The sequence below is a fragment of the Dasypus novemcinctus genome, chromosome 6, assembly GCF_030445035.2.
Source record: "Dasypus novemcinctus isolate mDasNov1 chromosome 6, mDasNov1.1.hap2, whole genome shotgun sequence".
In the NCBI taxonomy this organism is placed as follows: Eukaryota; Metazoa; Chordata; class Mammalia; order Cingulata; family Dasypodidae; genus Dasypus; species Dasypus novemcinctus.
The window spans coordinates 71,673,655-71,699,112 of record NC_080678.1 but is presented as its reverse complement, the minus strand read 5'-3'; positions in this window follow the sequence as shown (position 1 = coordinate 71,699,112).

Here is a 25,458-nt window from a genome sequence, read left to right as displayed (position 1 = left end):
TGCATAATTTATTTCCACATGAGATTTCATTAGAAGAAAGGGGTTTACTGCAAATTAAAGACTTAAAAAACATTGTCTTTTCAAGGATTCACAATTGGTATCTTAAAGAAAATTTACTTTAACTTTTTTGAGCATTGTCTTAAACTATAAGAGACTCAGGGGCGTCCCCCCAAGACTCTTTTATTTTCCAAATTTGTGCAAATTTAAAAAAAAATTAACATTTTTGATGAAATATCAAGTTCACAAATCTACAACTTTCTTTGTCATTTAGTCCCACCAAGTAACTTGTAAAGCTACTCTTTGTCATTTATTCCTCAGTATGAACTGGGTGCTAGTCTCCAGACCTGGTTTATCATGAGAATCACCTAGAAAGTTTTATAAATACTGGAACTTACTTTCAATCTTCAAGCATATCTTTGGGGACTGGTTCCTGGGGGGAAATCTGTATTTCTTAAAGCTCCTCGTGTAATTCTGGTCCTCACTCAGATTTTAGCACCACTAAGTTGGACCTAGAATATACTGATTGCTTATGGAGGGCAAGAGTTTGGGAGAGAATCAGGCAGGTCATGTGAGGTATGATTTTAAGGGGGAAAAAACAAAATTCTCCTAATTCATAGTTTAATCTAGAATTGGCCCAGAAAACATCAATTAAGTAGATTTTATGTTCTCAAGACTAGTAGTTTGTGGTTTACATTTAAAAGCAAGTCAGAGTGGGAAATGATGAAAAATAAAACGTGCATACATCTTGCCCATTTTATTTAAACTAAAAACATATAAATGTATATTCTTTTGCCAATCTTTTATGTAAGACCATGATCTCATCTGTACCTATGTACCTTTTTTGCCTGTGGTCTTCCCCATCATCTTTCTTGCATAATACTTAATCTACTATTTCAAATTTCAATGTCCTTAAAGTGGTTACTTTAAAGAATTTAAAGTCATTTGCAAGGCATTCTAATTAGTAAAGACTTTTCCTAGAATTGACATTTTTATCTCAGATTTTACACTTCTGTTAACCACAGTCTATTCAGAGGCAATTCAAAGCAATCAACTAACTTTTTTATCAGAACAATTCTCTTTTTGCATTCATGTTTCATTGGTTTATATAAAATGTGGTTAAATTACTCAAGTAAAGAAATGCATAGAATTGCCATAAATAGGTTTGGAAGTAAATGCATTTGACTCTTTTTAAGCAGCCAACTCAACTGGAAGTGCATATTGGTGAGCTGTCTATTGTAGCAAGTATTGAGCATGTTTTGGTCATTGATCATCATGTTTTGTAGGGGGAATGAAGAGCACTAGTTAATCTGATGAGTTGGTTAAGCAGAGGTTGGTTAAGAAATCTATTGAGCATTACTCTGTAGCTATATGGAATAGGAGTTTAGAAAGTTAAAGTTAAATGGATACCTGATACTTTTTACTTCTTTATATACAAAATAAGCTCCCCATCAAGACCTCTTTCTGATGTACTAAATTTCAGTACACACACACACACACACACACACATATTCTACTAAGCACAAAGCTGGGATAAAGCCAGTGAGTTAGCCAGAAAGATTTCTTCTCTTTGAATTACCTAGGCTCATGCTTTATATTAAAAATACGTCTTATGTAGTTGTGTATAGTCTAACCTCATAAGCAATTGAAAGAATGGGAAAAAACCAATCTGAAGTAATGAATAAATGGATTTTCAGAGCAAAGAAATGCCACTTTATTACTTTAAAGTGCATGAGGTAGCCTACACTAACCTGAAAGTTTTGTTTAGAACAGAGGCTCTTGGTGATGTGATGGTAATACATCAATGGTTGGTATGTAAACAATTACTGGTGCATAAAGAGCATGTCTTATACAGAAGAACACTCAATAAATTTTTACTGAGTGATTGATTAAAGTCTGTGGGTACTTCCAGAGGGATGAGAAGTTATTTTTAAATCTTAATCTCTACAACTCTTAAAATGTTAATTTACTAACCGAATTCTTTATTTCATATTATTAAATTTCTTAATAATCCTTTCCTGGACTTTTTCAGAGTTGTGGCAGCTGGAGTTTTGTTCTCCTAGAAAGCACATTCTGATGTGTGGCAGAGTGGTTGAAAGTTCATATCCCAATTCTGCCACTTACTCATTTGAAATATTGAGCAAGTTAACTTGACTGTTCCATAATTGAGTTTCCTCACCTGAGAATGGTGATAATAAGAGTTCTTACTTCATAGATGTGTTATGAGGCTTTAATATGATAGATAATATTTGTTAATAATAGGTAATGCCATTTATTGACAACACTATTCTCTCTCTGCTGAAGTGCCTTTGCACCTTTATCAAAACAGAGTTGTTGGAAACGGACTTTGGCCCAGTGGTTAGGGCGTCCATCTACCATATGGGAGGTCCGCGGTTCAAACCCCGGGCCTCCCTGACCCGTGTGGAGCTGGCCATGCGCAGTGCTGATGCGCGCAAGGAGTGCCGCGCCACGCAAGGGTGTCCCCCGCGTGCGGGAGCCCCACGCGCAAGGAGTGCGCCCGTGAGGAAAGCCGCCCAGCGTGAAAAGAAAGAGCAGCCTGCCCAGGAATGGCGCTGCCCACACTTCCCGTGCCACTGACGACAACAGAAGCGGACAAAGAAACAAGACGCAGCAAATAGACACCAAGAACAGACAACCAGGGGAGGGGGGGGGGGGGAATTAAATAAATAAATAAATCTTTAAAAAAAAAAACAGAGTTGTCCAGATATGTATGGATCTATTTCCGGACTTTCATTTCTATTTCATTGATCTAGTTGTCTATCTTTATACCAATACTCCACACTGCCTTCATTATTGTAGCTTTATAATAAGCCTTGGGTCAAGTTGTATTGGTCCTCCAACTTTCTTCTTTCTTTCCAAAATTAGTTTGGTTTTTCTATATCCTTTGCATTTCCATTCGAGCTTTAGATTAAGCTCGTCAATTTCTATGAAAAAAAACAAAAAAACCCATTGGTATTTTTTATTGTGTTTGCATTGACTCTATCTTTATCAGGAATAAAGCTGATAGATTCTGGTGACTAACTTTCTGTACTTTCATTTACAGAGGAGAAAAGAAGTGTTTTTTACTACCCCAGCGGGAGGGTTGTAAGGGAAGGAAGAAGGTGCCTGGATGTTGGCTTTTGCTGATTCTGAGTATTTTATTTGCATATAAGGTTATTTAGCAAGAAACAGAACATCTTAATATTGCCCTTTTGGCTGTAGCAAAAATAGAAAAATGTTGTTTTCTTTTTCTTTTTTTTTTTTAAACATTATTTATTTATTTCTCTCCCCTTCTCCCCACCCCAGTTGTCTGTTCTCTGTGTCTATTTGCTGCATTTTCTTCTTTGTTCACTTCTGTTGTCTGCGGCACGGGAATCTGTGTTTCTTTTTGTTGCGTCATCTTGTTGTGTCAGCTCTCTGTGTGGGCGGCACCATTCTTAGGCAGGCTGCACTTTCTTTCGCTCTGGGCTGCTCTCCTTATGGGGTGCACTCCTTGCGCGTGGGGCTCCCCTATGCGGGGGACACCCCTTCGTGGCACGGCACTCCTTGTGTGCATCAGCACTGCACATGGGCCAGCTCCACACGGGTCAAGGAGGCCCGGGGTTTGAACCGCGGATCTCCCATGTGGTAGACGGATGCCCTAACCACTGGGCCAAGAACGCTTCCCAAAATGCTGTTTTCTATTACCGAATTATTTTTGCAACAAACATTCCTATATTTCATTACCAGGTATGATATGCAGCATCTCCCCATCCCCAAGTTATGCTCTTTGCCTGCATCTAATCCTGCCTCTGACTCCCACCGTATCCAGAGATCCAGGAAAGATGTGGTGGTCAGTGATGGGGAGAGGCTCAGGCATGTGATAAGGATGGGTTCTTATTGTCCCTGGCCATAAGAATCAACAGAACATTTAATGGTTTGTTCTTAAACAAACCATTAAACAAAACTGGAGAAAAATGGTTTGTTCTCCATGGCAAAATGAAGACTCTTCTAATTAAAAAGCCAAAACAACTCTGTGAGAATTGTCACCTGTCTAAGCCCAAGCCAGCTGGGCTAACTTTCCCTCATCATAGGGCAGACCTGTCCCTTGGACCTAAAGCCACATGAAGACTCATTTCCAAGATCTTGGTGCCTGGGGTGATATGTACACTTGATATGTCCTAGGAATAGTGCTTAAAGTGATTTGGGGCAAAATGGACCAAATGTTCATGGACTGTGGCAAGGCTCCCGACCCCACGGCAAGTACTAAGGTATGTACTAAGGTGACCATAACTTAAGCCTTGCATATTTATAACAGTGCCCATTGAGGTCCATTTCTTCAGTGACTTCTGTTGAATTTCTGTGCAACTTGTAGAATTCTCCTTTGAGTGCTTAACTACAGCCTCATTACTCAAGTGGTTGGGTTTTGCATCTCTACTTCTTTGAAATTATTTAAATATCTAGTCATGGAAAAAATAAAATATCTCTTAATGAGGCAATCTGTGCAGTATCCTAAGCAGGGACTTCTGTTCAGTGTTAACTACTTTCCAATTGCAAATTATATGAAAAGTTCTCTGAATAAATTGCTGGCCCGATGGTAGATGTCAGCTTTAAGTTCCCTAAAATGAAAAAGTTGTCTACTCTGGTCCAAGGCCAAGTGCACCACACACTTTCACAACACAAGGGATAGCAACCTATTCAATACACAAAAAGAAAAAGCTGGGAAACACGAATTGACAAAGGAGAACATCCACAAGTTACAGAGTGAAATTAGTCAGAACCTCAGAGGAAGGAACTGTGCTGTGTGTTGTACTTTATAAATGTTAACTAGCACTTGCTTTGACACTATGAATCAAGTATGATTTAGAGAGACACTGGGGTTAAATGGACAGAAAAGTTATCTTAGTCTGACATTCTTCATATCCAATTTAGCTAGTGATGACTTATTATCAAACTTTTGGTTTTGTTCTTTCCTATAGTCCCAACCTAACTCTCAACCTTAGTCTGTGATCTTGCATTCAGATACCAAAGGATAAGGAGTGGATGATTCCTGCAAATAATGCCAAGTCAATTCCAGAATAACAGTTCAGAGAAGGGTCTTGTGAAATTGGGCATGTAGAGGAATCCTCTTTATATGAGAAAAGTAGCATGCATAGAGTGTTTGTTGGCTACCCCTATATTCAAAAGACAAATGCATTACGGGGTTATCAAAGGACAGTGCTGAATCCAACCCTTTCTTTAAGTGGAGGTTGGGAAAGTGGAACATCTGTAAGAGGAAAAAGATGATTATACAGTCTAAACCTGTTCTCGTCCCTTCTCTCCTTTCAGAGCTGAATGATAGTGGCCTTCAGGGATGTGTCCACAGAGGGCTTCATGGGGGCAGGGTTCAAAGCGAGGGAAGCAAACAGGGATAGACCAACCAAGGAAAGAATCTTGATGAGACACTTCAGATGTTTCTCATTCTAGCATGTCCAGGATTAGAGAATCAACATGGACTTAGGCCGGGAGTCCTAGTGAGGAATCAACTGTGTAGATTTGACTAGAAATTTGCTTGTGTCAAACCCCTTCAGAATGGGATATAGACCTGGTCAAGGAAAGAGAACCTATCCCATATGAAGATGGAATGCCAATACATGACAGCCCCCAGCTATGGGAACTCTTTGAATTCTGTCCCTCCCACCCCTGCTAAAACTCTGTCCCAGGAAAATAGAGAAGTGCAAAGGTATTGACTCAGGCAGTTAACAAGTCCACTGGTGTTTCTGCATTACTCACTCTTAGTCAACAGATATTCACTAAGCATCCACTGTGAGCAGAAACAGGACTGGGCTGTTGGCTTGTGTCATTCTCAGATGTGTCCACCCTCTTCAACTCTTCTACTTCCAACATCTATGTCATGTTCGTATAGCTCCTGACAATATAACCGGGTTGGGTACTAACCAAGAAGGCCAGAATGAGCTCAAGGTCATTGCATTATTGCTGGAATAGTGCTCCCATTAATAAAAGTGGGCATTGTGCAATGCCATTCACATATTACTGTACATGAGATGATGCAATGTAATGCTGTCCCTCAATTCACCCGGAGTTTATTGGGAGAAATGAGACTGGGCATTCCAAATCCCTCTGTTCTTACTGCTGGGAACCATAAAGTATTAGAACTGGAAGGAACTTTAAAGACTATCTCATCCAATCTCTCTCTCTCTCCCTTTTTTCTTTTTACTAGTGTGGAAGGTTTTTGTTATTCTCTGTTGAATCTACCAACTGGTACCTGGCCAAAGAGCCTGTTGCTACTCACCAGTGCAACGTTTGAAAACAGATTGGGTCCTGTACCATCTGGTACTCCTCTTGGTACTGGAAGACTAGGAATCTAGAATAGTTCCAAGCCATCTAATGTGCTTTGTCTAAATTGTGACTATCCTGGTTCCAAAAATTCTCTCCCTTGAGGTACAGGGATGTAAGATAAAGGTAGGGGAAATAAAAATAATTCTTGTCATTCTATAATTTTGTCTGATTCACTCCTGCTGCAAGGTAAACTCTCTAATCTTAGATCTCAGATCTCCAGGGCATGGGCCCAGCTGTCTTTGTTTGAGGGAGCTACGAAGATTGCCTGGCCTTGGTAGCAATCTCAAAGGCATGTTTGTGTTGGATTGCTTAAAAAATGACATAGTCCCCACTGGGTTTGCACCTGTGTGTTTGTCTACCTTCTGCCATATCTCCTTAATAGGAAGGCAGGTAGGGATTGTCTGCTGTTTTGAATGAATTCAGGCTACTCAGTCTATGCAGCATCAAAACACAGATGATGTAGGTCATGAGCCACTTTTTGCCTGATTTATTTGTGTAATTGAGGGATAGGTTACAAGAAGCTTTCTTAAGAATTATGCTTGCTTTGGCAGGTTTTGTTCAATGGAGACATGTTTGGCTTCATGTGAGTTGGCCTAACAGAAAAGTCATTTTCTTTCTCTAGGACTACTCCAAAAATCCTGCGTACACGTGAGCTGAATGTCCATCACAAATGTCTTACAGCAAAAGACACATTTTCCTAGAATCAAGATGTTTAACAAGAGGGCTGAGAATGCCAAAGGAGAGACTGGAAATTAGCAGAGGTTGCTTCTGTTTTTGAGAAGGGCCCTCCTATGTTTATATAATGAAGAAAAGGTTGGAAATAGAAAACCCTGGCCAGAAAGTTAGAGGCCAAGAGAAGAAATAGAAATTAAATGAAATACTTCCTCTCACTTCCCCCTCAGTCCTGTAAAAATAGACAGAGACTTCCTTTTCCACTTACAGATGGGGAGAGTGCTGCTTTGCAGTTACAGCCGAGCTGGGGGTTGAGGTGAGCCGGGTCAGCTCTGAGTTAATCTTCTTGTATTTAAACTTCATCAATGAGAGGGTCTTTGGGTAGAAAAAGTGTGACTTCCTAGGCGATGCATAATAGTAGGCGACACTGTACTTAACGGTAGAATGTCGCGTTTTGGCAAGCTACAAAACTCTTCTCTTTTCAACAGGAGCTGGGTATTAAAACTTATCCCTGCCACTTACCAACAGTGAGAGTAAAATGTATCAGAATGGCCTTTTGAAGGATTTTTGGATTCAAGAGAGAAAAGTACAGCTTTGTTTCTTTCACTTACTCCAATAAACATTTATTAAATTCTTGTCTCTCCTAATCAGAGTGGAATATGAAATAACCAAGTCTTGGCCCTCAGTGATCTTTCTTACCAGTTGGGAAGATAAGGAAGACCTACAAATATTGATGATACAAAGTTTACTGGAACAGGCTCCTCAAGAAGATAGGAATTTTTGTGTGATCTATGTATCTTTAAAAAAATATATATAAAAGAAGATAAGAATAAAAAGTTATAAGAATTCAGAGCTGAGCTGGGTAGAGAATGGAAGGCTTCATGGAGGAGGTGACAGCAGGAATGGGGAAGAGCAACATTCTAGGTTGGGAACAGCATGTGCAAAGGCATCAAGGCCAAAAAGTGTGGAAGGATATTTGGAAAATAGTGAGTCCTTTAGTGGGAAGCAATATAGAGGGTGGGATGAGAATAACAGGAGGGTTTTGAATGCCAGGCAGGAGCCTGGCCTAAAGGAGGGACAGCAATGGAGAACCACTGCACCTTTCGGAGAATAGAAATTAATTGTGCTGTAGGAAAATTTATTTGGCATATGGTTTTTAGGGGATGCATGGTAAGAGGGGAAGGCGATTCAGGAAGCAATTGCAATAGTCCAGACCACAGGAAATGAAAGCGCGAGTGGGGAGTGGGGCAGTGAGGGAGATTGGCCATAAGAACAAAGTGAGCAGGCAGATATAGGAGACCTGGGGGCACCGAAATGGTCACTGCCTGGATGTGGGGCAGGTGAGATGACTTTGAGGCATTTTAGCTTGGGTGTAGTTCTCCCTGGGTTATGGTCACAACTATTTATGTTTCAGGAGGAAGATTTAAGAAGAAACTGATTGCCATGAAGAATTTGGCAGGGCTCACCACTGGCAAATATAATGTCCCAAAGTAACAAGTTCAATAATATCTGAGAAGTATCCTCTAGAGAATGCATTGCGGGTGCCGCAAAGGGGCTGTCCCAATGGTGGCAAATACAGAGCATGTTTGAGGCTTAAGGTCTGCCTTCAGAGGGCTTACATGTAGGGAGGCAAGCATAATGCAAAGGAATAACACTAAACACTGTAAGAAAGAATAAAATTAATGGTCCAACTGTGTGAATTTTATAGACATTCAGAAGGTAAGGAGAGCAATGAAGGGAGCCAGGCTTCTTGGAGGAAACAGTACATGAGATGTCTTTCTGGTTGAGATTTAGAAAGATGGAAGAGTGAGAGGCAGGGACATTTCAGGCTGGAGAACAGAACAAATGAAGGGAGAGTGCTGGAAGTGAACAGTGTGTTTATGAGGGACTGAAGTGACTCACCTGGACATATCTCACTGGGAATTTAGGAAAGTTCCCAAAGTCGATGGTCTAGTGGAGATGAAGTATGCACCAAAAAAAGAGCAATTGGTGCAGTGTACTGCTTGAATTGTTGGTGAAAAATACTTGCAGAGTCATAATGAAACACTGACCATTGACTATTAATTTGACAATATTCCAATATTGCTATTTGGGGACATGGGAGAAGGAAAGTTGGATGTATGTATATGAAAGACCAAGTTGCTATCTTCTTTGGCAGGAAAACAAAAATGCTTAAAATTAATAAATCAAGAAATAACATTATATGCTTAACTTATTATTTAAAAATAGAGTGTTGCATAAGAGAAGCAAGAGTTAAATGAGTTAAAGGTTGTTGCCTCTGGGGAGCAAGAGGATAGAGTTGGAGTAGGGCAGAGGACTGCTAATATTAATTGTACTATGTGAATTTTGAAAGTATAAGAGTAGAGTTTTATAATTTTTGAAAAAAGAAAAGTTGCTTTGTAAAAACCTATGTGACATTCATTCTGGGTGGGGAATCATCCAGTGTGTGATGATTTCAATGAATAAGTACAACGGGACCCTTGGATCCATTTGATGGGGAACCCAGAGTGGCTTATCGGGAAGCCCACAAGTTCCTGTCTCCTGATGGTCTCCTTTTCCGCCTTCTTGCTGGCACCCCCAAACTCAGACTGATTACCTTCCTTTCTTTTTAACACTGCCAGAGCCTTCCTCCCCTCAGGGTTCCTACCTTTTCCCAGTCCATGGGTAGCACCAGGGGCTGTATCTCCAGCTCTTCACTCCTTTGATGATTCCAAAGAAAGAAGCTCCAGAACCCTTTGCATGTCATCTAACTAAATCATTAACAGGCAACAGCAAAGCACTAATAAGAATGATAACCGTGAGAAGTGATAAAGTTGAATCTATCGTGCAGAGTACTTACATCCATGGTCTGGATCTATGGTTGCTAAACTCCCTTTTCTCACAAAAGCCCAAACCTGGACTTTATTGTTCCATTTAAAAAATTCCAGATAGCCCACCCTGTCAGAAAACAAAGAAGACCCTGGGAGGAACAGTGAGGGTCACAAGTGGAAGATTTGCATTTCTAGGGATCTCCCAGATTGGGGAAACCTAAGTGTGTGCTAGTTCTACAAAAGAATGGTTCTCTCATAGATGGAAAAAAGATAATCAGACTCCTGGGTTTATTTTGAGCATATCCCCTCCAAAGTCCTGTGCTTCCCCTCTACTTAACCCCTTCCAAAAAAATCTCTCCAGATTTGGGGGAAGGCAATGACAAAGGTACATTCAGGTCCACCTACTTTATGTTGGAGGCTTCCATGGTGTGCAGTCATATCTGAGCGATATTGCCAATCTGAGAAGGAAACTTGTAAAAGGTGTTTTAAAATATCCTGCCCTCTTGGTTGCCTGACAGCCTTTTCCTCCAAGAGAAAAAAAAAAAAAGTCCCTTACCCGCAATACTGAGAGTTTCTGCTGAGATAAGCAAAAGGTTTTCTTTTGGTCTTTTTCTCTCCGTCTTCCTTCTGCTTGTATCAACACAGTTCCAAGCCCATGCTCTGGGGCATTTGAGTTTATAAAAGAACTTTTGTCTCAGGTCTCCTGATAGGTTGGCTTGTTATACAGTGAAAGCTCCAAGCACTCAGGTGGCCAAATTTCTTTATCTGACTTTTTCTGCAGCCAACCATCAGTGATAAATGGGACATCCATGTTCAGTGTAACCAATAAAAGCCCACAATTATTTCTCAGTCTTCGGGAGCCCCATTTCTGAATGACCTCTGCTTTTATCTCAAAGAGGTGCCAACAGTTTAGGAATCAAACAATTGTTGGCGCTCAGACCTCACCCAGGGTTGTTTCTCTGGCCCTGTCATATCTCCCTGGCCTCTCCTGACCTACAGGAGGGTTCAGTGGAGGTCAGGACATGGTTTCCTCATCTGTCCTAGGGATAACAAGCATGTTCTTTTGTTTTGTCTTCTAGTTCTTTAGCTTAGTGAGTAAAGGAAGCCAGGCAAAGAGTCCTAGCAGAAGAACCAGCCATCCTCAAAGGACTGGTGCTGATGTAAAAAGGAGTGAATGTGGAGGGAAGGGGACTGCAAAAGGGGTGGAAAGAGCTGGCTAGGAGGTTGTCCCTTCCTTCTTGGGTCTTTCTAATCTTTGTTTTTTAATATATTTTTATTTATTTTTAAAAGATATTTAGATTACATAAAATGTTACATTAAAAAAACAAGGGATTCCTGTATGCCCCATTCCCCACATCTCCTACCCTTCCCCATATTAACAACTTCTTTTTTTTTTTAAAGATTTCTTTCTTTATTTATTTCTCTCCCCTTCTCCCCTGCTCCCCCCAGTTGCCTGTTCTGTGTCTATTTGCTGCATCTTCTTCTTTATCTGCTTCTTTTGTTGTCAGCGGCATGGGAATCTGTGTTTCTTTTTGTTGCGTCATCTTGTTGTGTCAGCTCTCCGTGTGCATGGCACCATTCCCGGGCAGGCTGCACTTTCTTTTGTGCTGGGCGGCTCTCCTTATGGGGTGCACTCCTTGTGCATGGGGCTCCCCTACGTGGGGGACACCCCTGCGTGGCAGGGCACTCCTTGTGCCCATCAGCACTGTGCATGGGTCAGCTGCATACGGGTCAAGGAGGTCCGGGGTTTGAACCGCAGACCTCCCATGTGGTAGACAGACGCCCTAACCACTGGGCCAAGTCCGCACCCAACAACTTCTTTCTTTAGTATGGTATATTCATTGCAAATGATAAACACATTTTGGAGCATTGCCCCTAATCATGGATTATAGTTTACATTGTAGTTTACTTTATCTTCCACTCGACGCTGTAGGTTATGGCCATATACATAATGACCTGTATCTGTTCACACTGGTTCTTGTGGGACCAAGAGCAGAGCAGTAGGAAGAATGTGGGCATTTCCAGAGACGTCCTCACTGATTTCTGGCTTCCAGGTACCCTGTTACTGCAAGTGCCTAAGGCAGCCTCAAGGAGACCCTTCAGAGGCTGGGAGTGACCACTGCCCGGGCCCTGGCCTGCAGCAGTCTAGGCTAACGATAGGGAGAAAGAAAGAGAAAGAGGAGCCTGCCCAGCAGAGTTTGTTCAAAATATGGGTGCCCAGCCCTTGAGGATCTCTCTGGCTTTCTCCGCCAGCCATTCAGGAGTTAGAAGGCCATGCTGGGTTGGGATGACACTTCTTCACGTTGCCTCTGCTGGGAAAACTGAATGGCTACTCAAGCCCATGCCGACCTCTGAGGCTATTGCCCCAAGAAGAGAGGAGCCATTCACACTGAGCGTGGGTACTGTAAGGTGCTGGGGCACCAGTAACTGTGATTGCCTGGGTGGTTGTGAATTGCCTTGGTCTCGAACACAGGAGTGAAACACAAATACTCCTTTGGATCGCTTTCCCCTTCCTCTCAGCCCAGGTTACTAGGAATTGGCATTCTTGTTTTTTAGAAGCTCCCTTTACCCTTAATGGGAAGTTCTTGAACACCTTCCTGCATTCTTAAAGAGGCGAGCCCCATTTAACCCATTCTGAAACACTGAAAATTTGTCTGCCAGTTGTGTCAACAAAAATATCTGGGAAATCTTCAAGGAGATGTTTGATTTCCAAGAGGTTTCCACAGTCCAGAGAAATGTTGCCTTTTCCATGAGCTCTTGTTTAGAGTACCAAAGCTTTTGGCTACCAATCATAGGACTTTACTCCAAAGATCAGGCAAGTCTGTCCACATTGCTGAGGCTTAGATGGACTGAGTTTCCTTCTGAATTATTCTGTGCTAAATTTCATCTGGCACTCTCTACTTCTTTGACATCTCTGATCTAGTCTTCCCTTTCCTAATAGGAAATCTCCTGACCTCCACTTACTCTTTTGATGAGGAATGGAACACAATTTGTGGTGACTCACAGGAGAGGAGAAAAGCAAACTCCCTTGGCCTTCTGCAATGAGAGAGTTGTGGGGCAGGGAGTAGGCATGGTGGGTAGTTCTTCACTAATGTACCTTTGGTGTTTGCCTCTTCCCTAATTTTTTTCCTGCTTCCACTCCTAGCAGAGCACCTGAAAGTCTAACACTTGATTCTTTATGGATAGGTAACTTTGAGAAATGTTGCCTTTTTTTTCTTTTAAAGATTTATTTTTATCTGTATTTATTCCCTTCCCCCCTTGCTGCCTGTGCCTGCTGTCTGCTCTCCATGTCCATTTGCTGTGTGTTCTTCTGTGTCTGCTTGTCTTCTCTTTTTATCTCCTCTTTAGGAGGCATACTGGGAACCGATCCTGGGAGCTCTGACATGGGAGAGAGGCACTCAGTCACTTGAGACACCTCAGTTCTCTGGTTTGTTGTGTCTCTCATTGTCTTCCTTTGTGTCTCTTTTTTGTTGTGTCATCTTGTTGTGCCAGCTTATGGTGTGGGCCAGCTCTGTGCAGTGTGGGCCAGCATGTCTTCAACAGGAGGCCCTGGGGACCGAACCCAGGACCCCCCATATGGTAGAAGGGAGCCCAATTGCTTGAACCACATCCACTTCCCGATGTTGCCTTTGTGCAATCACTTTTTTTTTTTTTTTAAGGAGGTACTGGGCATTGAACCCAGGACCTTGTATGTGGGAATTAGGCACTCAACCACTGAACTACATTCACTTCCCCATATCGTTTCTGTGAAAAAAATTAGCACAATGAGTGACTGGCATATCCTAGGTGTGAAATTCATGTTTGTTTGGTTATTTGCTTCATTTCTTTGTTCCTGCAGGGACAAGGAAGAATTTAGGAGCATGTTTTGGTCCAGCAAACCTTTAGTGCTTATTTGAAGTCTGAGCTACCAGCTACCTAACGGGTAGGATTAACACTGCAGATTTGTGTAGCGGAGTGTCAAGAGATCCGTGCTGGAACCCTAGCATGGGTGCCTACAGCATCAGGAACTTCGTCAAATCATTGAACTTCCCAGGCCCTCAGTTTTTTCATCAGTAAAAGGAAATTAAGAATATACGTTATAAAGTTGAGGGTAAAATTATATAGTATATGTAGCAAAAAGCTTGGCATGCTGCAATTGCTTAGTTAGTGATATCTGTGTTGTTGAATGGAGGCATCTGTTTTTTTTTTTTTTTTCAGGTACTGGGCCAGGGATTGAACCTGGGAATTGAACCTGGGACCTCGCATGTGGGAAGCCAGTGTTCAGCTCCTGAGGCATCACTTTTGAAATTCTCCATGAAAATTTTAAAAATCTTGTACATACTTCTCCTAGCCCTCTAGCACACTTCTGGCCCTCACTCATACTGAGTTCATGTATTCTGAAGGAACATAAAGCCATTCTGAAATTAACTTAAGTGAAAATTTTATAGAGAAATCATTTCTTTCATCTTCTAAGTACTATATATTTTTGTGTTTGTGCCACTAGAATAAATTCTTAATTTTTAAAAAGTTCTTTATACTACCTCTTGGTTTGCTAGCATGAGTAACCATGAATTTATTCAATTGTTCCTTCTGACACGAAGTCTTTCCAGGTAACTTGGAAAACCTAATGAGTTTTGGAACTTGGTAAACCCCTTGGGGAAGGTGTGTCAAATGACACATGCCATTTTCTTGTTAATATTTCCTAGTTCCTCTCATGGGTTCCTTTCCTTTGCTAGATTGTAAGTTCCTTGAGGGCAGTGCCTTTCTCTGTTTAGTATCCCCAATGGCACCTGAAAGAGTCTTAGACAGAAAGTAAGACAGCAGAACAGTGTCAGGCTTAAGAGCTTGGACTCTGAAGTCAGACATGCCTTAGTTAGATTCAGACTCATCATTTTCTAACTCGTAGAGCAGTCTTACTTAATATCCTCTAAGTCTCAGTTTTCACTTTTATTAAATTGGGACAATAATAAGGTTTTATAAGAATTAACTAATGTATATAAATCAATGGGTCTGGCTCCTGGCAGGCAATGAACAATCAGTGAAGTGCTAGTTACTTAATACTATCATTGCCATTATTTATGTGCTGAATATATGCTTGTTGAATGGGTAGACAGACGGGTGGTGGATAGATGGATAGATAGATGGATGACATTCTCTATAGCTACAGCAATCAGGCATGGCAATGAGTTACAAAAGCATTTCCACAACATTCTGGTCGGCCACGTCTCCAAACTGGAATTAGAAGTTGGGGATTCCCATATTTTTAAAGCTCCACTTCTGCCCTCACTTTTGCTCCCATCTTCCCTGTGACACTCAAGGTTTGTTCTGAGGGCTGATACCTGACTCTCCCTGACTTTCTTTTCTAGAGTGAAAGCCCAACTTTTGCTGATGGCCTGTCGCCGATAGCACTATTATTTCTAGAAGGATAATCTTTATCTTGATGGCTGCTTTCTAAATAAACACAGAAGAGAAAATAATTATAAAAAAGCAACACCATTTCCACATCACACAGTGGAGAAATAAACAAAGAAGTGACTAGTCACTCAGGTAGAGGAGTGCTTTTGCATGCTCAATTACCTGCCTGAACTGTGTGCCTGCTTCCTGGCTCCTTTTCTTTGCATTGCTTGACCTTTAGACTAATGCCATTAAAATACATACCCAGGACCACATAAATGGTTTTCAATGGCCTGGCTGCTTAGGAAGAACTCATTGACATGCAGTGTGCAGTTACTTATGCATGTGAAAAAAGAGATTAAGAGTCCTTTTTCACATCAGCTTGCTAGGATCACATTTGGTTATGGCCCCTCTATAGATTAGTGACCTCCCTATGGATTGTTGGCCTCAAATGACATTATAGCACCTGGCTTCTCCTTCTCTAGCTACAAGGTATGGGCATGTATCCATGGCTGAGAGGGTCTCTGTCCTGGGTTCAGTCCCAGGGTTGTTGCTGACTCATTGGTTGATGGAAGCAGGGGATGGTAGTCAACTACATTTCTGTGCTTGTTTAGATTCAGCTGTTTCTTTCACCATATTCTTGATTTCTTTTGAATTCAAATACTGGAATTGCGAGCTTTAAGAATGTGGGGCTCTTTTTTTCTCCCATATCCTCTCCTACCATTCTCTCCCTAGGAAGGGAAACAAGACTGTAAACCTGAAATGGATTCTTACCCTGAAAAATCAGAGTCGGGGTCCAAATGTGTAAGAATGCCCCTGTGGACAAAATTGTAGCATTTTGGTATTCATAGTGTGGTTCATCCATTCATGCAATTTTTTTTTTTTTTAGGAGGTACCTGGGATTGAACCAAGAATCTTATACATGGGAAGAAGGCGCTCAACCACTGAGCTATATTCACACTCCAATGAGAGGTTTTTGTTTTTTTCCCACTTGTTTGTTGTTTATTTTTAGGAGGTACTGGGGATGGAAACTGGAACCTCGTACATGGGAAGCAGGCACTCACCCACTTGAGCTACATCTGTTCCCCCATTCGTGTAATTTTAATAACAAGTTCACCTTTATTCAATTGTGTCACCAAAATTTGGAGGGTAGCAGAAATGAACATAAGACATATCTTTGCTCTCTGTGGGGAGGGATCATTTGAAGACATAGTATAAAGCTCATGCAAAGAATAATGAACATGACTATAGAAAGCTGGTCACATTCCACATGTGAGATGATATTTGAACTGGGTCCTAGATGAGAAGAAAGGGTTTGGTGCATAGAAATGGAGAAGGGCAACTCTGCCTAAAAGAACAGTGTCAGTTGTATAAATACGGCTGTTGAGAACCACTTTGTCCAAATCAGGGGGTCATTTCCAGAGAGAGGGGGCCCTTGTGAACCTCAAAGTGTACCTGCTATACTCACCTCATACAGAACTTATCTTAGGGTCAGCTCATAACCCCTTCCATTTGGAGACATACCTGTGACCATGCAAGACTCATGGAAATAAGAGGGTAGAAAGCAAGAAGGGCAGTTCCCCTGCCATTTTCACCATCAGATATCCATGTGGCTAGAACATCTTGCCCATGCAAACTTATCTTCAACCTAATTCCATAGGAAAATACATAAATTATATATGCATTATACATTTGCACAATCTATACCAACTATATGTAATAGCTGACTATAGTATAATAACATAAAAGTAAATAGATTGTGCATTATATGCTCATTTAACAGGATTTCTAGATTCTATATTATTTATCCAGGAATTTTCTCTCCCTTTCTTGTTATGGTCACATCATATTTTTTCATCATACTCTCTGCTGTTTCTCATTAGCTCAGATCCATTTCCCCCTCCCCTGTCCTGTTGCTCTGTTCCCTAGAAGATGACCTCTGTGAACCACATTACCCAAGCCACTGTGCTGGGGTTTCCAGTTGAGTTCAGCCACAGGGGGCTCTGGGGGTGGGGGTGGGGTGGTCAGAACTGGAGAGCCAGAGAGAGAGTCAATTCAGTATATGTCTCTCCTGCTCCTTAGCTTTTTTCCTCTACAACTACAGCTTCTGTTCTGGTCTCTAGTAGCACTATTTCCTCTCCATATCCCTTCAGCCTAGGATGATAACAACTTCTACTCTTTCTAGTCCCTGGATGCCTCAACATCCTTCGTTTGTTCCTTTCCTTAACCCTGTCCTCACCTCTGTATTTCTTTCTGTCATTTAAGTCTCTTTATTTAAATCATGTGGGGATGAACTGCATTTCTTACTGGGACTTGAACTGATAAAATCTTCCAATCCTTTGTTTAAAAAAGTTTTGTTGAAAGGAAGTGAAAAAGCCCAGAGTATCCAGGCACCTTTCCTTCTCATACCTATAAACTTGCCTGGGAAATTATTTTTTATGGAAAGTTGAATTGTTATACAGAGGTTGATCTTTCCTTTACTTGTTTCAGTTCAATAGAATTAAGTTGCCAAAGAGATGCACTGTATTACTACAGCCCAATCCCTTGAAATAAAACATATAACCTACACTTGGTCCTTTTAGGGTCTTCTTGAATTCTCACCTGTCAGCAACCTCAATGCAGATTTTACCACCCATCAGGTAGATGAATAATAAAACAGGTAAGAGTTATCATATCTTCATTCTTGCAAGTGTCTAGTTCAATGAAACTCTTCTTGGCATAGGCAAAGTTGCAGAGAATCCATTTCCTCATCCTCACACCATTAGACAAAGCTGGATTCAGCAGCGGGGACATTATGTTGCCTGTAGGCCAGGCTACTTCTACTTCTCCCATCACGTTTGTGCATATGTTCTGGAGCCTTGTTCTGCTATGTGCTAAGATAGTGAATAAAGGAAATGGAGAAGACCCCCCTCACCTTCTGCTCCTCTCTCCTTGCTCTCGAGGTTCTGCCTACACTGCCCTCCTTTCTGATCTCTGCTATGCCAAAGGCCCATCTCAGGCCTTCATGTAGACTATTGGCTTTTCCTGGAACACTCTTTTTGTTTGGCAAATTCCCACTTATCTTTGAAGTCTGTGGGGATCAACAGGAATTGCTGGATCCTCTTAAAACACCTCTCTGACACCCATGCTATTGCTTCATGGCACAATCGTAATTAATGGGCTTTGAGTTAAAATATTTCTTCAATGTCTTTAAGTTTCATGAAGTCAGGGAATTTATTAATTTTGTTCACCTTGGGTTCTCCAAAACCTAGCACAGGGCTTTGTATGTAGTAGGTGCATAATAAAACTTGATTGAATGTTGAATGAATTAATACTTTTGAGGAATTTACAATCATAATGGATGGTTAGAAAATGTGCATAATTAATTAAGTTATTTATAACTAAGATGCTTCACATATTGGAGTAAAAATCTCCATCACTGGCAATCCCAGATCAGAGAGATTGTGATAGTGTTTACAGAGGTCCCCTTCATTGAAGGAGACCCAGAGCAACAGATGTTTTCTGTGTTTTCTCTATTCTGTGGAGATAGGGGACATTCTTTTAGCTGACTCTATAAGCCCTAGACCTCAGGAAGGTGCCTAGAGTGAGACATTATTATCTGTAGACTTTACCTCACTTTCTACCTCTTTTTCCTTGTTCTATCGTATCCTTCTTTGTCCCCTGTCTTTTCTATATCTACTTTCTCCCTTGCCATTTGTACTCTGTTGCCCCATGGACTTTGCTTGTTCATGATGCTCCATCCATCCCAAAGAGGAACCCATTCTTGCCCTGGAGGAAGTGAAGTTTTCATGCTGAAACTTACTCAGGGCTTCTTTAGGCCATGGGTCCTACCATAGGAGAGTGGTCATTTGGGTTGGGGGTGTAAGCAGTATAGAAGAGTTTGACCACAGTTCTCCTGGGCATCATTTTGCACCTCTTCTTCTGTTTCAAGAACCCCATCCAGTTTGTAGACAACTCTGGTTGATTTAACATTGTCTCACCCTTTCCATGCTTCAGCCATACCCCGTGGCTTGTTGAGGCTTTCACCATCTCCCTCTTGAATTACTCCAATGGCTATCTAACTCACTCCCAGATTCTAGGAGTTATCTTTCCCAAAGCATAGCTTTTGTATCTTACTGGTCAATTAGATTGCTTATTTGAATTCTCAGCCTCTCAGGAAGATATTCAACACCCTTTGCCATCTGTTTCCCAAATCTCTTCCTCCTCTAACCCCATCCAATACTTCCCCAAAACACAGTGTTCCAGCCCCTGTGGATGCTAATGATCATCCCTGCTCACTCTGGTTTATGTTTCTGTGGTTTGGCACACACTGCTCCCATTGCTAAGAAACTTGCCCTCCCTGAGTCTGGATATTCCCTCATCTAGATTCTTCTTTCTAATCCTCAGAGTTAGAATTACACATTTCTCCTCACCATGCCAAGCAAATTTATTTATAAGTCACTTATAATTTGTCTTGTTTTGTAGCTAATAGATTGAATCTCAGCCTTTGCAAAAGCAGAAACCATGTTTTATCTATACAGTCTCTCTATGATCTTGATTTTCCAAGACAGGGGCTTTTTCATTTCTTTTTTAAATTTTGTTGCCCCCCTACGTACACACATATTTATCAGACCATTCATCTGTTCGGAAGACATGGTTATGGCTTTTATTCATTTTTATCTATACTCTGTTAGGGAAAACGCTCAGAAATTATTTTGATTGTTGGATTGAATGAACTAGACGAATCCTTCAGAAGCAGCTTCCCCCCATGGTTCTGACTCAATTAGAAAAAAATACAACTATACCTTGAAAATGCGTTGTTTTTCTCCAGTTGTCCTGGCTGCTAGAGAAAGAAAGTTGGAAAGAAAAAGAGAAACAAAAAAAACACTTATCCCTAAAAAATAATGGAGATTGATGTTTGAGGTGAGGGAGAAGGAATTTAATGAATGAAATCAGAACCATTAAACTTCTGAGGTACCTGCTCTCCTGCTTCATGTATCATTGTGTCAACACACAACAACAGCTTCCTCTCTATGCCAACAAGGTCTTACAATATCTACCTTTCATGCTGAAAAACAGCAGCTGTAGCAGTCTGAGAACAAGGCCACTTCTGTATTGAGGGCCCAGGTCTTAGGCGTTCCCAGCACTTCCAAGATAGGATCTCCGAATCACTTCCAAGATAGGATCTCCGAATCACTTCCAAGATAGGATCTCCGATTCACTTCCAAGATAGGATCTCCGCAGTTCTCAGAATATCCCTTGGAGGGAAGGAGGAGACTGGTATTGTTATGGGTTCTATTTCACAGCATACCATAAAAACAAGTCAAGTGGAGGTTAAGTGATTTGTCCTTGGTCATGTGTGAGTCAGAGGCTGAGCCAGGCAGACACTTCTTCATATCCAGGCTATTGTTCTATCATGTTGATATTGGCTAATTCCCTCCAGCCATCCTTGTTACAATTGGGGAAAAACTATTGGGGAAAGTCATTTGGGCTAGCCTCACTTCTCAAAACTGACCAAGAGAATTCACCTCTAGCAAAGGTGTAAGGAGTTGCACACCTGTATTGATAATGCATTCCTTCAGTCAACAGATACTTTTGGAGAACTTGTGTATGCCAGGCACTCTGTTAACTATGGGGATGTGGTGTGAGGTCATTGTCCCTACCTTTAAGGAGCATACACCCTAGTGGGATAGCACACATTAAACAAGGAAAGAAACAAAATTGTAATAAGGGATCAATGAAGGCTTTTAACTGGCTGGGCCCACCCATTAGAAAGGTTCCTAACCTTTATTTCCTACCTTTCAGCAGAACATTCAAGACCCTTTGAAATCTATCTTTAAAATATCTTCCACTTCCAACCACCCCCCTTCTCATGCAAAAACATAGTGCTCCAACCCCACTGGACTCATGACCATTTCTGGACCATGTAATTTAAAGGTTCTGTGGCTTTGCTGAATGGGCTGAGAGGTCCTTGGCTTCTCAAGTGACAAACCTTAGGCTGGAGGTAAGGGTGTAGGGGAGAATGGACTGAATATGTGGACATGAGGGGTACCTCGGGGAGCACCAAAGGAATGCTTGGCTAGTGACCACAGGTATAGTAATTAGGGGTTGGCAGATGGCTATCATGATGCCCATCAATATGGTTAAGAACTCTGACACTTTTACAATAGAAAGAATACTGGATTAGGAGACAGGATACCTAGGCTCCAGTCTTGCATAGATCTTGGGTAAGTCATAATATGTTTGTAACCTCAATTTTCTCATCAGTCAAATAAGCAGATAGAATTAGGTGTTGTCTGATGGCTTCAGGGTAGGGCTTTACCTATAGTTCTCTAGTCTTATATTTTACATGCATAAAATATATATGTATGTGGAGAGATGTGTGGTGGTAGGATAGGGGAGAATACCATTTGAAAATGGAACCACCCCTTGGGAACTATGGGTTTCTTCCAACCACACATGCAACACTTGCTAAGGTAGGGTTCTATATTCATATTTCTATTTCTACATCAGTTATATTTTACCCAACTTCTCCCCATTGTAGACATTTCTGGATTAAGTAATTTCTATAGCCTTCCCAGAGCCTGAAGACCTTTCTACTAGAAGGGCAATGCCACAATGTGCCCACCACACCCTCTTTTAGATACCTAAGTGGCTGCCCTCTGGAGAATATCCAACACATTTTTCATGCTGGATCTGGTTACAGAGCCCCAGTCAGCCTCCCCAAGATAAGCCAGCACTGGCTTCCTGGATGCCTAGATAGATCTTGATTTTATTCATTGCACAATTTGGGGGAAGGAGTCAGGATCCTGCGCTTTTGCAGCTTTTAGGCACATAGAGTGAGTCTTTGATTTGCTCCTAAAATGCAAGACTATTTCACAACGCTAGTGGCCCAGCACATTCTGATTTCTAAACCAAAGGTAAAGGCTGGATATTTGCCAGTACCAAGTCCCTGCAACCAGTCGGGCAAGTGAGTCTGTTGGTGACTCCTCCAAAGACTTGGAGGGTTTTAAGTTACTGAAGCTGTAATGCAGTCAAAGTTTACAAGATTTCAGGTATTTAAAGTCTACTCTTTTTGAATGAAGCAGGACTTTCCAATTATCCTCTTTATATTTTTTAATCAATTTAAAGCTAAGTCCTCAAAGTAGATCTAATCTAGGCAGGAAAGTTTCTGTCAAAAATTATTTTTTTGTCTAGTAATTGGTGAGACTGGGCTTTAAAACTTCCAGTTATGGAGCTGGAGAAACCAAGTCATCCCTCTCTGGACTCTGCCAGAGTTATTTCTAGAGCCACAAACACAATGACTCAGAAATGGCACTGTTTTCTGCCACAGAACACCTCACGTTCATGCGGGAACATCCAAATTCCAACTTAAGAATGCTGTTCATTTAGTTTTTCCGGGGTGGGGGGTGGGGGGTGGGGGTGGAGTGGGGTGGGGTGGGGAGGAGGGAATTGGGAAATTGCACCTTTTATCCACCAAAGAGGCCTTTGCCAAGATTTTATCTTCTTGGAGTTGGGAAGTCCTTTAGGTCCTGCCTTCTGCATTTGTCTCTGTCTAACCTCAGTTGGTTTCCTTGTTTAGAGGCAGCCATCATACTTCACCTTTAAACATATATTTCTGTTCCTTGTGAGCTGGTCTGGAATGAAATTTGATTTAGAAGAAGAGTAAAACTGTTGGTTGATAGAGGGGTTTTGGAGTATATGTAGATTGCAATTTTCTCATACCACCTCCAATCACTTAGTATCATATTGAGTTTTGAGGTCTGAGTGCCTTTTCTTACTGCCTGATAGAAAGAATCCAAAGAGACGACTCCTTGACTGGCAGCAACTGACAAAAAACATTTTGGTCTTGGACTCCTAATTGTTAGGGACTAACAAGCCAAGGTTGACTTTTTATTAGCTCGTCTCTTCCTTTAGGAAAAAGTTTTAAGACAGCCAAAACTGTTTTAAAGCAGTCTACCAAAGTTACAAGATGACTTGTGTTTGAATCTGGCCAATTAACATGACAATGTCAATGTCAAGACCCATTTCCAGGGGAGAGAGCTGTTCTTTGAAAGGCAGGGTCTTGTGGGTGTCCAGGCTGAGAGGCAGCTTCTCCTCTGAGACTATTTGGCGTTAATGTTCCTGAGTCAAAACAATATTCTTCAGCATTGGCTGACAAAATGGGTTTCAGAACAGGAGTTTCTAAAGCTGCAGTGGAAATTTTAATTATGCAGGTCCTGTCAAAATCCATCTGCTTAATTCAACTGTTTCTGGGTAAGGTACTTTTTATTTTTCGAGCAGTGTTACTTGATGACGATCTGATAGGAATATGAAATTAGTTTTCTTCAAAGGAAAGTTTTCTTCTTTATTCTTCTCAGTTTAGGAATATTTGTGTTAAGTTGAGGTGTCTTGATAGGGTTTATTTGCTTTGTGGCTGATTCGGTGCCGATACTCAAGTGGTTTTTAAAGCTGAGATGTAGACAGTGTCATTTAAGGAAATGTTGCTGGAAGTTTCAGTGTGATAATTACTTAGTGATTGACAAGTACCAATGGCTTATGAATAAAGCCTTTCTATAATTTTTAGGGGGGAGAATAATTAAAAGTTGTTTTGGTTTGTATAAGACCCAGATGCTTGATCTATCCGTTAGCAAATCTGTAGTCTTCAACTTTTCAATGTGCCTCTTTGGACAGTTGGAAAACCCTTATATTAAGCAATATGTTTATGAGAAGTGTTTATGGATTTGTTGTTTGGGGGATATCAAAGGGGAGGATTTGAGGTGGTTGCTAAATATATAAATATTGAATGTGCCAGCATCTGGGATTTTTTTCAAGTTAAACATCAGACAGTGAACCTTAAGCAAGCAATTGACCTAAGGAAACTCTGTTATTTTAGGGTGCTTGCCTGGAAAATAAGCTATAGGATAAAAACAGAATTTTCATAATCAGTGATGTTGTATGTATTTCAAATAGACATTTTAAAAAAATCTCTTATACTGATGATTCTCAGTGTCAAAAACCCTCTGAAAATAAATATGAGAAAATGGTTAATGATGATTTTCATGGTATCTGCAGCTAAAAGGGCTTTCAAAAACAAAAACAAAAACTACTCTTCACCAACTCAAATAAAGAACTCTAATTTCACTAGGTCTTCAAAAGAACAAAGTTTCATGGCTAGTTTGTGAATACAACTCTCTGGACCTTGAAATTCGGGAGGAAAAGAAACATATTTAGCTGGGTCTCTTCTGGATAATATACTGTTGTGACAGAGTAATTGAGTCATAATTTGAAAAGTTTTTTCCTGGGCCTGGCATAGGACGATTTTCATTTAATCACGAGTATCCCTTGTTGGTGATATTACCACCACATTGTGAATATAATCAACACCACTGAATTGTGTAAGTTGGAATGTGGTTAAAATGTTGTATGTATGTTTGCCCAGTGAAAATGAAAAAAAAAAAAGGTGCCAGGAAGCAGATGTGGCTCAAGCCGTTGGGTGCTTGCCTAGCACAGGGGAGATCCCAGTTTTGGTACCCAGTCCCTCCTAAAAAAAAGAAGACGAGTGGACACAGAGAGCACACAACGAACAGACACAGAGAGCAGACAGTGAGTGCAAAAAATGAGAAGGGGGGAGGAATGAATAAAATAAGTCTTAAAAAAAAAAAGATGTATTTGCATTTTCCCAGTGTCTCATGTCACCGCCTGGGGTAAATGTGTGGAGCTAGAGCTTGATGACAGGCCCTCACTGCCCTGCAGTCTGGTGGCTGAGCCTACTCTAGGCCAGGCTTGCTTTGAGGCTTTTGGTAGGTACGGCTGCCTATTGTTGTCAAACTCTGATTCCTTTCTCACCAGGCAGGGCTTCTCCATTCTTACTGGCCATGTCTTGGCGATGATTCTAGTTCCCCACCTTCCTCCTCATTTAAGTTTTCAGGTTCTCAGAGAGATCAGGAAATAAACAGATTATTTTCCTGTAGGAACAATTCTTGTTTTATCTTAAGAGGTTGGCAACTCCCTCTCTGTGCTTGAATTCAGCCTTTCAGTTGCTTTGATTTCAAGAGAACATAGACCCTTCTGGGTTGTTTTTCCATCTTTTGTGTGCATGTTAACAATTTATTATGCCTAATTAAAAACTCATGCTCTTGGGTGCCACTCACAGGATCCTAGGATAGGGCCCAGGAATCTATATATTAAATAAACTCTTATGGTGATTTTGATATTTCTGATCCAAGGACCAACTCTAAGAAACATTTGTGCTTTAGAATTTTAATGTGGCAGGACTAAGTGATTAAAGGTCCTTATTTTATAGAGGAAGAAATTGAGATTAAGTAAA